General features: G+C 34.9%; 1 protein-coding gene and 1 long non-coding RNA gene across 6 annotated transcripts in view; one reads left to right on the forward strand and one right to left on the reverse strand.

Annotated features, from left to right (window-relative positions):
* The window catches only part of drd4-rs (dopamine receptor D4 related sequence), a 116,577-nt gene that overhangs the window by 47,489 nt on the left and 52,881 nt on the right, over window positions 1-16,207 (reverse strand). For 2 of the 4 annotated variants that reach the window (XM_087246652.1, XM_087246651.1), the window contains one exon: window positions 13,244-13,358. The exons of the other annotated variants lie outside the window; for them this stretch is intronic. The gene's annotated coding sequence lies outside the window, so the exon portion shown is untranslated. The remainder of the gene's footprint in view (window positions 1-13,243; window positions 13,359-16,207) is intronic. 4 annotated transcript variants of the gene reach the window in all.
* LOC110439363 (uncharacterized) overlaps window positions 1-16,207 on the forward strand; it is a 49,126-nt gene that overhangs the window by 24,723 nt on the left and 8,196 nt on the right. The window lies entirely within an intron of this gene.

A 16,207-nucleotide genomic window follows, 5' to 3' on the forward strand; every position in this document is an offset into this window, starting at 1 on the left:
ATTCATAGTCATAAATGTAAAATATTTACCAAAAAACACAAGGACAAGGAGAAGTTTAAATAGACACACTGGATTGTAGACTTCAAATAAATGACCACTGTCATGATTGACTAACACTGTCCATATTTCAGTATATTCAAATTTTAGAGGGCAGCTGTGTGGCCACAGATGTGAACTTCTTTTGTGTCAGCTTACATGCATCATAGGGGGCCAGTGCTGTTTAAAAATTAAATAAGTATTCAATACATATCGATAAAAGTGATCAGTGTTGGGGGGTATCGCATTACAAGTAACGCGAGTTACATAATAATATTATTTTCCTAAGTAATGTGTAAAGTAACGCATTACTTTTAAAAAATAAGTCATAATATGTATTAATTATTAATGCACTTTGTTATCTAAAACTGTATTAATTATATACTAATAAATGATTGTGTAATTTGAGATGCAATCATTTATGAAAAGAAGAATATTTTAGGTTTCTTTGCTGTTTTTATGCTTGCATTCAAGCACTACAGTAATAAAAGAGGTAATAAAAAAACATGCGCACACAGATACAGTATGTGTTTTAACTGACAGGAGGGACACTGAAGGACGCAATAGAGGTCAAAGACACAAACACACACACACACACACCTGTCCATGTGTCATCTATCACTCAATCCTCATAGCTGAAGGGCGCTGCAGATAAAACCTGCATCTCTTTTGTCCTTGTTGCTTTCCATGTGTGGTGTGTGTGTGTGTGCGTGTGTGTGTGTGTGTGTGTGTGTGTGTGTTCGACCTCCCTCCGACTATTGTGTTTCAATCAGTGGCCCTCATGAAGCGCACATGGCTCTGTGTACGCAGGTCTGTGCCCGGCTGACGTGGCCTCCCTCCTTCTTCAAGCCATCTGGAAACGGCACAGTTTCATTTGCCACGTCACTCAAAAAAAAAATAACGCTTTAGTCCTGTAATCCTGCAAGCAAGAGGAGATCAGCAGGAGAGTGAGAGGCTGAGATTTGGGTTGTCATTCTGTTTGACTGACCTACAGTGTTCCTTGAGAGCGGGACGAGGGCATTCGAAAGGCGCGACAGCGGGGGGTGCTTAATGGTATTTAAGTGCCATCTATTTTTCACTCCATAGGTAAATAAGTGATTCAAAACACACATGAGGCTCTTACAGACACACACACCTGCACTTACTCGCTGTGCCACACATACACACACTCTCCATTCCCACTTTTTTCCTATTTCCTCTTCCATTTCCAGAGGCAAGCAAGCAGATTAATCCGGACTTCAAGGCTGGTGCTCGGAGATAAACATGGAATGGAGACCATGCGATGGATACCGATTACCAGTGACTGCGTCAATGCACACACTCACAAATAAACATATACACTAAGTAGATGGCACATATCTATCTGCACTCTGAACTGTCAAGCACCAACTTGAATTTATATTATAATTCCATATAAAATATTTATGCTAAGGCAAAATGTTGTAGGCATTAGGTATTTACTGCTTATTTATGAGATTCGGGGTTATTTAGACCCATTCTGTAAAATTTCAAGAGAATTTTCTCAGCAGAATTTCATTCAGAAATGCTCAACTCTTCATATTTGTTATAGTTAAATTAACTTGAAGTAGAGGTACCTTGAACAGCAGCCTTTCATGGTGTTTCATATTTATTTTATGCATGAATTTCTGTAAAATTATTTATTATTTATATAGTTTTCTAACTTTATTTTGCTTCCTCAATATACAAACATGCTCAAACATGTCTTTCTTTTTGGTTTAAAGTGGAACGATTCTTCCCAGTGTGAATGTGAATCTCCCGATGAGTGTTTTCTGCCAGTGTGGTGCCACTCAAACAGACAGTGTGTGCATCTGCTGGGCCATGTCCATCTGACTGCTCTAATTCAATATGCTGCAGCAAAACCCAGCAGAGCTAAAGGTTAAAACCTTGTTGCCATTTCATAGGAGGATACTGACCAAATACAGGCCAGAGGCACACTTTCTGCTCTGCTCAGACGTCTGCTTCCTGTTGAGCCCATTCTGCTTTATTTGCAGTAGAGACAAAAACTGCTGTGGGCAACAAATAAGATAGAAGGTGACTTTTTTTATGGGCTTGCAGCAAAGGAGGAGTCATACCTTTAACATATAAATACATATATAGTTGAAGGCAAAATGATTAATACATGCATACATTGCCCTCCAGTGAAATTTTATTTCTTTTTCTAAATTTTCCCAAGTGATGTTTAACAGAGAATTTTTTCACAGTATTTTTTCAATAATAGTCTTTCTTCAAGAGAAAATGTTATTTATATTTTCTGGGCTGGAAAATTTAATAAATTTTGAAATGTTTTTAAACATAGTACTTTATCAATTGGCTACAGCACAAACTACAGTGAATTGCCACCATTGACCACCAAAACCACAATTGAATTGCCTAAATATCAACTAATTACTTGTCTAGTCACATTAATAAACCTAGTTAAACCTTTAAATTACACAATAACACTTTACAATAAGGTTGTATTAAGTTCAAGTTCCCCCCAGTGAAGGGATTTATGCTTCAAAAGATGCAACAAAATACATGACTTTTTAATTTAAGCTTTAAACTTAGTAGCAACAAATCCATTTTTAATTCTAGTGGCAACGCGTTCGGGCTAGGACCGGCTATGGCAAATGCACGTTTGCCCCTTTTTCTAAGGGTGGCCTTTGGGACTTTTACTAGAAACTGTTCAGCGGAACGCAAGTGTCTGGATGGAGCATAGGCCACAATCAGTTGGGATAAATCATGGGGACCCAGACCATGTAAGGCTTTATACACAAAAAAAAGGATTTAAAATTAGATTCTCAAAATAGGAGTGACGTGAATATTACAGGCTCTTTGTTAAAAATCCAGCTGCTGCATTTTGCACTCACTTAACTTACATGAACAAATAATGAACAATACATTTATTACAGTATTTGTTCATGTTAGTTAAGGTTAGTTAATGAAATTAAAATCGTTCATTGTTAGTTTGTGTTAACTCATGGCGCTTTAACTAATGTCAACAAGCATTCATTTGGATTTTAATAATGCATTATAAAACAATGATTTATGATTAATAAATGCTGTACAAGTAGTAACTACATCAACTAACATTAACTAATGAAACCTTATTGCAAAATGTGACCATCTACACTTCAAACTTTAAAGTTTATCTTGCACAATAACTAGTACATTATTAAGTCTTCATGACAAAAAAAAAATCACAGTAGAGCTAAAAATGTTGCCAACTAATTAAAAAAAATTCACTTAATTTAAATAAATATATTCAGTTAAATTTGCTTTAATTTGTATAGCGCAATGCTTTACTTTGCTTTAAATTATTTGTAAGTGAAAGTTACTTTGTAATGTGTGTGTTTGGAAGATCAAACTCATCCCTGAAAATTCTTCATAATAATATATACCCCTATTTACTGAACTTCAGTGCTATACACATGCAGCCCAGTATGTACTGTATGGAATTTTGAAGAGAAATACAAAATTACTTTCCTAGTCTGCACAATTATTGGCTTTTAACTTGGAGCTCTCAGTGATTTTCTGTACGTTTCTACACTGCTGGTTATTGGCATTAGTAATTGCACCAGGATGAACAGCTCTTAACTGCGACTGTATTTTCTTTGTTTGGCCAATTCTCTTGAGCTCTATACCTCACACGCGCACACACACACACACACAGACACACATACACACACGTGTCTCCAGTGCTCTAGTGAGAGGCTATTTTAAGAAATCAATGATAATCTGCTGTGAAAATTATTTCTTATGGGAATTTTCAAAGCTGTATTTCTATGTTCCTCACATATCGTTCCCTGAGCAACCCCTCATAGGTGCACAAATTGGATATTAAGATTTTAACGGTATACCTCACAAGAGCCGAAGCAGTACGGCAGATCTGTTAAAGGTGCAGTCGACAGCATTTAGGGGATAATGTTGATTGACACAAAAAAGTCTTTCCGATTTAAATTGTGTTCAATTGCGTATTTTGGGTTTAATTAAAAAAATGTGTTACAGTGGCTACATTTACATGAACACCTTTTGTTGCGATTGAAATTAAATAATTCTGATTGATAAATATAAATGTACTGTTTACATGAATACTAAATAAGTGATTTGGTTGATGTGTAGTACTAAAATGTATGCCACTTTCACAAACAAATCGAGTGTATATACAGTTACACAGAAATATTTAGTTTCCTGTTTGATCTACCATTGCTTTTTTCTTTGTTTTAAAGAGCAGACCTAATATTCATCTATTTTGGGTCCTAATTAAAAGATGAAGCTTTATGTTATGCTGCTTATATTTATCAAGCTGACACAACAACCATCTGTGATTTCTAGGTGGGCACTGATTAGGTGTTATTTTGCTCCGCCCCTCCACAAAGAGAATGACACCACAAAAATATTTCATTCAACAAAAATAACTTGCATCACATTACTATTTGCACATCATTGCACATGCGCAGTACTTTCCAATGTCACTTATTTTTTAAGGTGTCCTTGTTACACACTCAAAAAAGAAATTTGCTGTTTGTTCAAAAATATTTATTTAAAATGAGATGAAACAACACAATTCTTGAGTTTTTTTTTTTAGGGGCAACTTAACTGTTTATGTTCAATCGACTTACATTTGTAAAAACGAATCAGTTTAATTACTTCGTGTTGTCTTAAAACAAATCGATTATGTGGAACCCAACATTTTTTACAGTGCAGTGTAAATACACTGAAAAAAATGATTCACTGGATTTACTTATTTGTTAAGGCAAGTGGCTGCAAACAGTTTATATGGGCTGAATTTAAACAAACAACTTAAATTGAGTAATGCTCAACTTAATTTGTTTGCAAACACTTATAAATTAGGTAAATCCAATTAATAATTTTTTTTCAGTGTATTCGACTTAATGTCCAGAAAACACCCTCAAAAAAGATCATACACGTTCAGTGGTTCAACTGGAATATTTCAAGAACACTTTTGTGTGCACATAAAACAAAAATAAAGACTATATTTGAAGGTTTCTTGCCCTCACTGTTGAGGGTTTGTGAGCCCTGTGCACTGATGTATATCTTGAATGCCTGCACACAAAGCACAGGTGTATCTGAGGTATTGAATTTAACCAAAGCAACCAACTGTGTCATGCATAAAATGCACAAAGTTCTCGCAAACATGCGCCCTACACTGCCACTAAGGAGAAGAAAGTGTTTTTAAAAAGTCAATGTTTTTTGTTTTATGTGCACACAAAATTATTTATGAGCATGAAAATATTCCACCTGTACCATTGAATACATATGGTCTCCTTATCTTGGCAGATGGTCCTTTTCTGGACTTTGAAGGAGTCTGGACCATTACTGTCTTCGGAGGATGAGGGAGCTCTCAGATTTAATTTAAAAAGTCCTAATTTGTTTTCTGAATGAACGAATGGCAAGGGAACAACTTGAAGGTAATAAATAAAAAAATTATAATTTTCATTTTTGGGTGAACAGCATTTTTGGGTTATGAACAGCAGCTACACTAATTATTTCCTTTCTATTTACTCTATTTCCATTTGGGGATGCTCATCCCAAGGCCTTTAGAAATTGTGCAGCGCCACTCAGATCCAACACCTGTTAAGAGATGATGGCAAACATCTGAGGACTTCAAGGGGACACATATACACTTAAGACACAAATACACTTCATTGAACATGTATAATTAGATATAACCTATATACTATATAACGGCAGGCTAATTATGTTTATATATAATGATTGCCCGGCGACGCAGTGGCGCAGTAGGTATGCTGCCACCTCACAGCAAGAAGGTCGCTGGTTCGAGCCTCGGCTGGGTCAGTTGTCGTTTTTGTGTGGAGTTTGCATGTTCTCTCTGCGTTCATGTGGGTTTCCTCCGAGTGCTCTGGTTTCCCCCACAGTTTAAAGACATGCGGTACAGGTGAATTGGGTAGGCTAAATTGTCCGTAGTGAGTGTGAATGAGTGTGTATTGATGTTTCCCAGAGATGGGTTGCAGCTGGAAGGGCATCCGCTGCGTAAAAACATATGCTGGATAAGTTGGCAGTTTATTCCGCTGTGGCGACCCCAGATTAATAAAAGGACTAAGTTAAAAAGAAAATGAATGAATGAATAATGATCGCTCTTTACACAGCTCCTTGACTTTTCTGACTTTGACTGTAATGTAATGATGTTCACCTTTCGTAAAGCTGCTTTGTTTATTATTACTAAATATTGAGAAAAGTGTTATAAACAAATTTGAATTGAATAAACTATTTAAGGCAATATAAGACTAAACATCAGTCTGCGACAAATATCAAAATTAATTTAAATTTCTACATGCAGCAATGTTGATGACCTATGTGTTTGTTCACTGAAAAATGCTGCCTTTTTTCTGTGCAGCTCTTGGAAGTTCTGCATGCAGAGTGTATAGGCTCTGGCCACAGAGAAAGCAGCAGAAAAAGTGATGCATTGAGGAGCTCAGTGCTTCTGTATTTGCCAGGCAGACTTTGAGGCACACTGAAAGGTGCTTAAGCATTTAAAGTGGTCCCATCGTGCCAATATTTCACTCAGGCAGAATAACTGTCCTAATGCTTAATTTCCAGCCATCCATTGAGCACGCTTCTGGTGTTTAAACGTCTCCTTTGAAACGATTGTTCACTCTGGAGAGGGCCAGGAATGGTTGGCCGAAAAAATTAGCGTAAGAAAAAACCTCCCAAAGTCTTCATTACATACAACATTAAACCCAATCAGGGTGTTAAGATGCTGTGTAGCTCTTTTTCACCAATCAAGATAAAAATAGCACCCAGAAAATGACAGCATACATGATCCAAGGCAAAAATCACACTGTATAGGGCTGTTTTCACAGTTGTTGTTGACTTAGTGAATGGATCATGTCTGATCATGACAGACTGTTCTGTAAGAGATGGAATGGGTACAACAAATGTCCACAACACATATGGCAGCTAGAAAAAAAAAGGTCGCTCTGTTCATACTGGCCGTGATGAAATGAAGTCCCTGAGCTGTTGGTTTCTGGTAGGCGTTCTTGTTTTGATGTGATATCCATCTATGAGGTGGCTTTACAATGTTTGTATTTTTATAAGATGTATGTTAGGTTTACAAAAGTTGATTTTTTTTATTTAAAAGTGGAGTAAAACATTATTATTGTAAAAAAAAATAAGTATTTTAGAATTAAAATAAGCATTTATAATTTGATTTTATTATCTAAACAACTTCAATGTCACATGATCTGTCCGAAATCATTCTAATATACAGTATTTGATGCTCAAGACATTTATTATATACAAATTCTAAAAGAACATCATTCATTAGAACTAAAAATCTTCTATAACATTTATAACAGAAATGTCTTTACTATCACAGTTACTCAATCTAGTGCTCTTATTCAAAATATTTCTTTAAAAACTTGACCACAAGTGTATTTGTATATACATATCCCATTGCATTTGACATTGCATTTTGTATTATACACATTACCTGTAAAATGTTACAACATTGTATTGTGTTTATTACTTCAATGCTAGTTTCATTCAAATTCTAAAAACAATTCCAAGTTTGATTTGTGAAACAGGTTTGCATTTGGATATTAAACTAGATTATCCAACATACTGTATATTCATCAATAAAATAAACTAGAAACGTTATGCCCATCATCACATGAACAAACAAGAAAATTAATCAAACTGCACTGGTTTTGATAAAGTTTTTAAGTAATATTACATGACTGTGAAATCTATTGTAACCTGCAAGCCTATATATATGTATATATATATTTTTTTTTGATAGTCTGAAAACATTATATCCGCCTTTGTTAGCTCATTTAAATGCACCTTGAGTGAAAACAGCTCCTTATTTACCAAATCTCACAAAAAAGGTCTGATCCGTATTAATAATTAAATATATACGCTAGTCTGTTTCCCAGTGATGGGTTGCAGCTGGAAGTGCATCCACTGTTTGAAATCGTGCATAACCAGGCTTGCAAGAATCCATTTCTTAACACTAAAGATCACCTCAGGAAACAGAAAGAAGTCTCCCTAAGCTTCTCTTTCTAATATACTACAGATCATCACACAGAAGTAAAAGCAGAAAGTAAGAAAGAGTTGTTCAAGCCCCAGAGGATATGATAAGTTCTCATGTAACATCACACTGAGGCTCGGCGGGGATTCATACAGATATAAAAATGAATGGAGAGTCAAAGAAATAAAGAGAGAAACAGAGGCTCACACTGCAACCTCTATTTCATCTGCTTTAGTGTAGAAAAGATTACATCATTTGTTTTTGTTTTTTTGTTTTTGTTTGTTTTACCTTTTGGCAATGAACAAGAAAAAAAACACAAAACGAAAAGATACAATGAGATCTGGGCTACATTTCCCAAAACCTTTTTAAGGCTATGTCATTCTTAAGTTGTACCTTATTGTTAATGTGTTTCAAGAGTTCACACTTAGCTGATGATTGTTTATAAAGCTTGTCTGGCATGCTGTCCCGGGAGAGACATGAGCTCATAAGAACCTCGAGCCCAGGGCTCCCTCCCGTTTGCAAGGCGAGAGGGAAGTTTAAGCTCAGTTAGATCTCGAGAACTCCCCTGCTGTAGTAGCTAATGAACATATAGCGATTGCTCTTAAGAGAAAACCATTTACTAGGAGCATGTCTATGATACCGATTTGGTGGGAGGAAACCGGAGAACCCGGGGGAAACCCATGTGAGCACGGGGAGAACGTGTAAACTCCACACAGAAATGTCGGCTGGCTTGGTAAGGACTAGACCCAGTGACGTTCTTGTTGTGAGGCAACAGTGCTAATTACTGGGCCACCGTGTCACCCATCTAAGAAAAGAGGAGAAGTAGGGGTGGAAGTTGGGATTCTTCAAAACGAAGATGGCTGTCATATAGAACTTGGGGTACTTAAAGTGGCTTAGGAATCGTCTGATTGGTGAATCCTAAATTGAATAATTCGAGGCCGGCTGCAAGAAATCATAAGCACGTGATCCTCTCGAAATTAGTTTGTAAATAAACTTCGCTTCATCAAGCATTCTTAAGTCATACTTTCATAAGGTTGGTTTGGACCACTCTCAGCTATACCTTATCGTTGCTTTTTTAAGTCTATAAAAATAACTCTTTAAGTTGTAATACATTTGGTTTAATTCGGCTATATTAGAGTCGTCATGCAAAGAAATTTAAACATTGAAAAAAAATATGCTTTTCTTACTTAGATTTTTTGGTATTTTTTCTATTTTATTTTGTTAAATTTAAGTCAGTTTTTCATTAAAATAAACTAAATAATCTGCTAATGGAGAAAACAAAATAATCTAATTGAAAAAGTAAAACTACACTACCTGACAAAAGTCTTGTTGTCGATCCCAGTTGTAAGAACAACAATAATAACTTGACTTCTAGCGGATCATTTGGAAACATGGCAGAAGGTAAATTTTTCTAATGAATCATCTGTTGAACTGCATCACAATCATCACAAATACTGTAATTTCATTGGCTGCTATGACGATCGCACCTGCCTAGTCACCGGACATAAACCTTATTGAGCATATCTGGAGTAAGATGAAGAAGGAGGCACTGAAGATTAATCTAAAGAATGTTGATAAACTCTGGGACTGCTGCAAGAACACTTTCTTTGCCATTCCAGATGACTATTAACAAGTGATTTGAGTCATTGCCGAGATGTATGGATGCAGTCCTCCAAGCTCATGGGAGTCATACACAATATTAATTCTTTTTCTACTGCACCCTGACTTTATATTCTATGCTGTGCATTATTTTTGTTAAGTGACAAGACTTTTGTCTAAGCAAAGTTAGATCTTACTGTCCTACTTAAATAGTAATAAAGGCATGATCACATTTTATTTGGGTAAAATAAGCGTAATCTAGAGGCATTTGCCTTTCAAATGAGCCACTTCTGATACTAAATGATCAACTAGATGTCAAGTTATTATTTGTTTTTTCTAAAACTAAGATCGACAAGACTTTTGTTAGGCAGTGTAGGTTATTTTGCTTACTGCATTGGCAGACTAATTTACTTATTTTAAGGAAAAACGCACTTAATTTTGACATATTAATTTTTAAAACAACATAATATGTTTTGCTTATCTAGAAAATGCTTCTTGATTTAAGAATTTTTAGATATTTGGATTAGAAACACAACAAAAAAACTACAATAAGTAAGAAAATAAATTTTGAAGAGAATTGTTTTGATTAATATATGCAAATAAACGTCTATGTTAGTATAAAGGTTGAAAGATATTGAGATACAAGTGTATCTTTTCTTGTCCAGGATTTCATTTTTGAAGATTCTGTTATAAAGAGACCAACGTTGTTGGACTGGTATAATGTAGATGAAACAGCTGTTCTCTCTGGCACACAGGAATAGATGTGCTGTCTTTGTTGCTGACAAAACTTCAGATGTGAGAGTCTAAACTTCAGATGGGAGAGTTAAAAATAGGCCTGCTAATGACGTCTGCTGTGCAAAGCTGAATGAAATCATACCGTGTGATTTAGAGGAGGCTGAGTCTACATGCAGCACCTGGTTGTTAGTACCTGAACTCGTTTCACACATTAATATCACCTTTTATGGTGGATCACAGTGATGCTGAGCTCTTCACAGCTTCTCCTGCACCTCTTTTCTCATCTAATTTACCTATTGTGAGGCATGAAAAATACTTTTTTTTTAAATGTATACTGTCAAATAATCAATTTTCCAATTTTATTCTACTTTGAAGAATATTTTTTGACTTATAATGCATTCCTCTGATGACGAGGCTGAATTTTTAACAGTCAATATTTCACTCTTCAGTTGCATTCACAGATTTATATATCACTTTTCAGGATGTCGTATCAAAAGAAAAAGCTGAGAACACCAAAATGCACATAACATTTTATTATGTGTGTGCTCAGATAAGATGGATAAAAACATGAATAATGGAAACACATTTATTAAATTATTACATTTCCATCAATAATCTAACCCAATAAACTCTACTATACATTTTTTGATGTGTAACAGATCATGGGATTGGATAACCAGCAGATTAATTTCAGTACATGCAAACTCAAATGTGGTTTCAATTGTTCTGAAATAAAAGTACATCATCAAATTGATTTCTATTTATTAATTTAGCTTTTTTAGAGAGAGTTTGCATGTTCGAAAAGAGAATGAAAAAATTAATTTATTATATGAACAAAATGTTTAAAAGAGCAGCATTTATTTTATGTATTTTTATGTTGTTTAACATGAATGTCTTTACTAAATGTCTTGTTCTTGTTAATACTTTTTTGAATATTTCTACTTCATAACGCAATCAGGTCCATTTTGACCCAGAAAATTTATTATTCTTCAATATTCATTTAGCATTATTTTAAGAGAACTATTAAAAAAGTATTTATTTATTTTAGTTTTTAATTATTTGTTCATTTATTTTTGTATTTATAACTAGTATTTAAGCATTCAGGGCATTTTGGACCAGTTTATATACGGAGTACCATTAGGTGTCAAATATACTTTAAGTTAAAATTATCAACAGTATGTCAAAAACTGCTGAAAAATATACCATTAATAGCCTTTTACACAATATTCCCCACATTACTGGGACCAAATAATGTTGATCCAAAAGAGTGCCTAAGAGTTCCTAAACAGTTGCAGCATGAAACATTGATTACTTTTTTAACTGAATTTAAATGTTTTCATTCTGTTATTTTTGACCAATCCATTAAATTTTTATTTATTCCGATTGGGGTTCAAACTGTTATTCTTAAAAATATATAGTTCTTGTAAATTACAAAAAAAAAAAATACACAAAAAAATATACAAAAAAAAATATATATATATTTCCAGAAGCATTACAAATTTTGGTTTGGCGCATGGGCAATTTTTAATTTCAAAACTTTTCTTGATTTTTCAGTTTTTACACAATGAATGCATCATTATGGATACACATTTACAGTATACACAAAAAGCAACATTAAACTTACAGTATATAATACCTTTGTAATCAAGAATAAGTTATGCAATGTTCAAAATAAACTAAAAGCGGTTAATGAATATACAACAGACTTGCAATAAGATCTAGAATGGCTCCATTCTGTCTAGAACAGAGCTTAAAATGCACTCCTACTGAGGTCTGAAAGTCTTTATAAAGCCTGTCTCTCATCATCTATCGGCTCTTCAACATCTAATTTCACATACTCATCCAGAGAGGGTGAAATTCAGCATGTCTGACCTAAACTCTCACCTGCAAAGGGAATTGATAACCTTGATCTCCAATCACAGTCAGTTCCATGTAGTGCATGATCACCAACGTGAGACCTGCATTAATATGTTGCCCTGTGTACACTGCTAAATAGCTCATATGCAGTCAAATGCCACTCATAGGCGCTCATCAGAACTAATGTATTTTGTAATTAATCCAGAATTGTGTTTAAAATTAGAATTGAGTAGTTCTGTGCATGTGTGTGTGCGTGCCTTGTATTTTTTACACTGTTGGGACCAAATGTCCCTATGAGTAAAGAATTACCAGTCAATTTTGACCTTATGGGGAATTGGTTTTTGGTCCCTATGGGACATATGGCTCATAAATAACAGATAATGAAAAGGCAAACAGTTTTCTGTGAGGGTTCGGTTAGAAACATCATTATGTCTATGAGAATGCCCAATAGGATTTAGGAAAGAGTCTCTGTGTGTGTGTGCTTTGCATTCCTTCAATTGTTGGGACCGAATATCCCCATATGTATAGCCATACCAGGCAATTTCAACCTTGTGGGGGTCCCCATGAGAAAAACATCTCATAAACAACAGATAATGAAGTTAAGAAAAATTGTTTTCTGTGAAGGTTCAGCTAGAAATGAGAATTGCTAATGTGATTTAAGAAAGAGTGGACAATGGATACAGCAAGGGTCAACCTAACATCATTATTAAATATTATCTGATTAGATGCAACTTTTCAATAATAAAATAACAGAGATCTAAAAAGTTGCTCCATTTAATTCTGTTTTTACCCATAATTTTTTGCTTGCTGTAGCGTATGTTCATTTTGTAACCTGTCTTCCAATATCAGCTCAAAACAGACATCTCTGAGAATGATTTGCACCTGAAGGTACATTGTTCATCAGCATAACATATTCTGAATAAATCCTATGTATGAAAAGCAAAATATTTCCCAGAATGCTTAGTGCCTCAGATTTAATCCAGGTTGGGGACAAAAACATACCTCAAGGGGCGCTTTGAATCGCAGTCCTCTATAGACATAACAATGAGACAGACTGCAGTAAATGATGTTGCAGTTTATTGCCGAGAGCATTCGTATCTGTCCTTTCATGCTACACCTGTCAGGTGAAATTAAAAAAAAAAATTAGCAACGTTTCAAGTTATTTTCTGCTTTGCAACATAGTCAGTAGAATGTGATTATCTATTATTTATTTTCCTCCAACCAACAGATCTAAAATCACATAACTGTGGCAGTTCATTGATGTCAGTTTTCCATAAAACAGCATGTAAGCAACTACAAAACGACACTTTAATTTTATTAGGCAGCAGATTAAATGCATGCAGAGTGTATTAACTGATATATTAAAGACTCTTTCAGGAGGGCACTTCTGCTATCTAAAACGACTTGTAGTCCCCTGATGAAGACAATTAGTTAATGAGGTTCATCAGGGTCTTCGTGTGATCTAATGACACTCGCTATGAGCATAATGAAATAATATCTGAGACAGAAACCACACTGTATCATATACTAGGGAAACAAATTAAGATTCTCACAGAAACACACTGCGGCAGTTATTCTGAAGCAAAGATGTGACTATTTACAAAAATAATTTGACAAAACGCAATGAAATGCATAGCCTTAATTAATATGCAGCCTTAATTATCACTGAAATGTAAATTTTCTGACTTTTGTCACCATCTTTATATAAAGGCCTGTATTAATAATGCCTGAACTGAACAACCAATAGCAGCACACCAATGGCAATCTTCAGCAGCTGTTAGCTGTATGGAAATCGTAATAATATCGAGATCGCAATTGAGCAAAAGATGACATTTTCATGCACATTTTGTAAGGGAAACAAAGTTCTGTGATCAGTAGTAAATCTCCTCCCAAAGCCAGAGGGCGCTTTTGTGTTGAAAACACAAATACACCACACAGAAAAGATATGGGAAATTAAATAGAGGATTTAACTACTTATATTGATTTAATATGACTAATTAACACTGTATATTCATCTCACAGAATGATTTCTTATGAGGTGAGTTTAGATTAAACATGTTATTATATTTGGTATTTTAACATACATTCAGATGTAGTAGAAACACAGAATAGTAAATCCCCAGAAAGTGATGCAAACAGCTGTCAAATCGTACAATAGGCTATACTTCTGCCAGGCTGAAACTTGAAAAAGAGAGTTTGGTTTTGTTTGGTGCCAAATCACATTCAAATATTGCCTCCATAATGCTAACCTAGCAGGCATTAGCATTAGATTAGCCATTACATGCAAAATTCAGCACTAAATCACATTAAACATATCAATACCAAGTAAAACCACAAGAAAAAAACACCAGACGTGACTCAGTAGTTAATAGCTTGGGTACTGTACTTTTTTACTAGGCCATGGCTTCAATCCGCTTCTGTTTATTACAACCTTTACTTTCCTTTCTGAAAATAAAAACACATTTGAAAGGAACATTTTATCTGCAATTCTACACATTTTAATTCAATACTAGCTAAAATGTTAAAATCAGGAGACGGTTTGAATAACAACACATCTGCTCTTCTCTTACACAAACTCTTTTAATGATCCCTGTGCAAGTCTTTACGATCAATACTCATAAGCAGACTTGTGAGCTAAACTGTACGGCTCGCTAGACTACCCTAAAGCAAACTGCTCTCATGATGAAAACAACTTCTGATTAAACAACTTCTCAAAAGCTCAGGTAAACACCATTAAAAAGAATATATGTTTGGGGAATAAAAGACTTAAAATGGAGAAGACACTTTTCTCACTTCTTAGAAGTGTTTGGAAAGAGATGTGGGCGCATGAGGAGAGGTTTGTGGCATGTCTGCTCTGATGTGCAAGAAAACGGTCTCAGATTGATTCTAGTGGCAAAACAGCAGGTTTGCTCATAAAACCTTTAATGAAAGCACTAAGAGCCTGCACAAGTGCGGAGATAAAAGTATTCGGCTGAATTTTTTATAATGTCTACAGGGTGTTTAAGCTATGTTAAGTTTTGTTTATCACACTTCTGAGCATTTCAGGCAAGAGGATGTCGGTTCTGCAGGAAACCTAATTATGTGCAATGTTCATCTAGTGTTTACCTGAGCCTTTGAATGTCTTCTTGAGACACACTGCGTATTGCAGATCAATAGCAAAAAGCTAAAATGCAAAAATAACCATTTTGTTAGGATTTACCCTAGCTTTACGTGCGTTTTCTTTTAGTGCTCCAAGGAAGAAAGTTCAAAGAGATTTTAGATGACATGAAGGACAGTAAGTGATGGCAGAGACTTCATTTCTGGGTCCATTTCATGTTTCCTTATTTAAAAACAACCATTAAAATGATCAAATGCATTCCACCAAGCAATTGTGTGTTTAAAAGATGTCTAATAGATGTCCAAACATATGTCTTGGATCAAACTAGGCAAAATTTGCACTAAATTGGACATTTAACAAACAAACAGATTAGTAAGACTTCATATATGTAGTCATTTATTCCTGTCAATTTGATTACTAAATTTTGGACTATTGTAAGATTATTAGATTTTCATTGGCTGCCCAAATTTGGCCTTGCTTTAGCCAGTGTTTGGACACTGATTACATCTTTTAAACATGGGAAGCATTTTTACAAGCATTAGAAAATCCCTACTGTAATCTTGGTTTTTACATAAAAAAACAAGAGTGATATTGAAATAAGTTTTGAGGTAATCGACATTATACCACTAATACCGCTGATTGAGTTAAAGATGTAAGGACTATTACTTTAACCAGTCTGCAAGCTGTTCCAGCAAAGCAAAATGGTCAACACAACGATTTACCGCTTCAATATAAGATAAAAATGTTACACAACTCACAAACATGCATTAAGACAATACGTGTGCGAGTCATTTCTGAGAAGGAATCAATAGTAATCGCATTATTATCCCTCACATCTGCTCTGAAGGGCCTCTTCGGACACTCTAACT

The sequence above is a fragment of the Danio rerio genome, chromosome 4 (genome assembly GCF_052040795.2).
Source record: "Danio rerio strain M-AB ecotype USA chromosome 4, GRCz13ab, whole genome shotgun sequence".
NCBI classification, from domain to species: domain Eukaryota; kingdom Metazoa; phylum Chordata; class Actinopteri; order Cypriniformes; family Danionidae; genus Danio; species Danio rerio.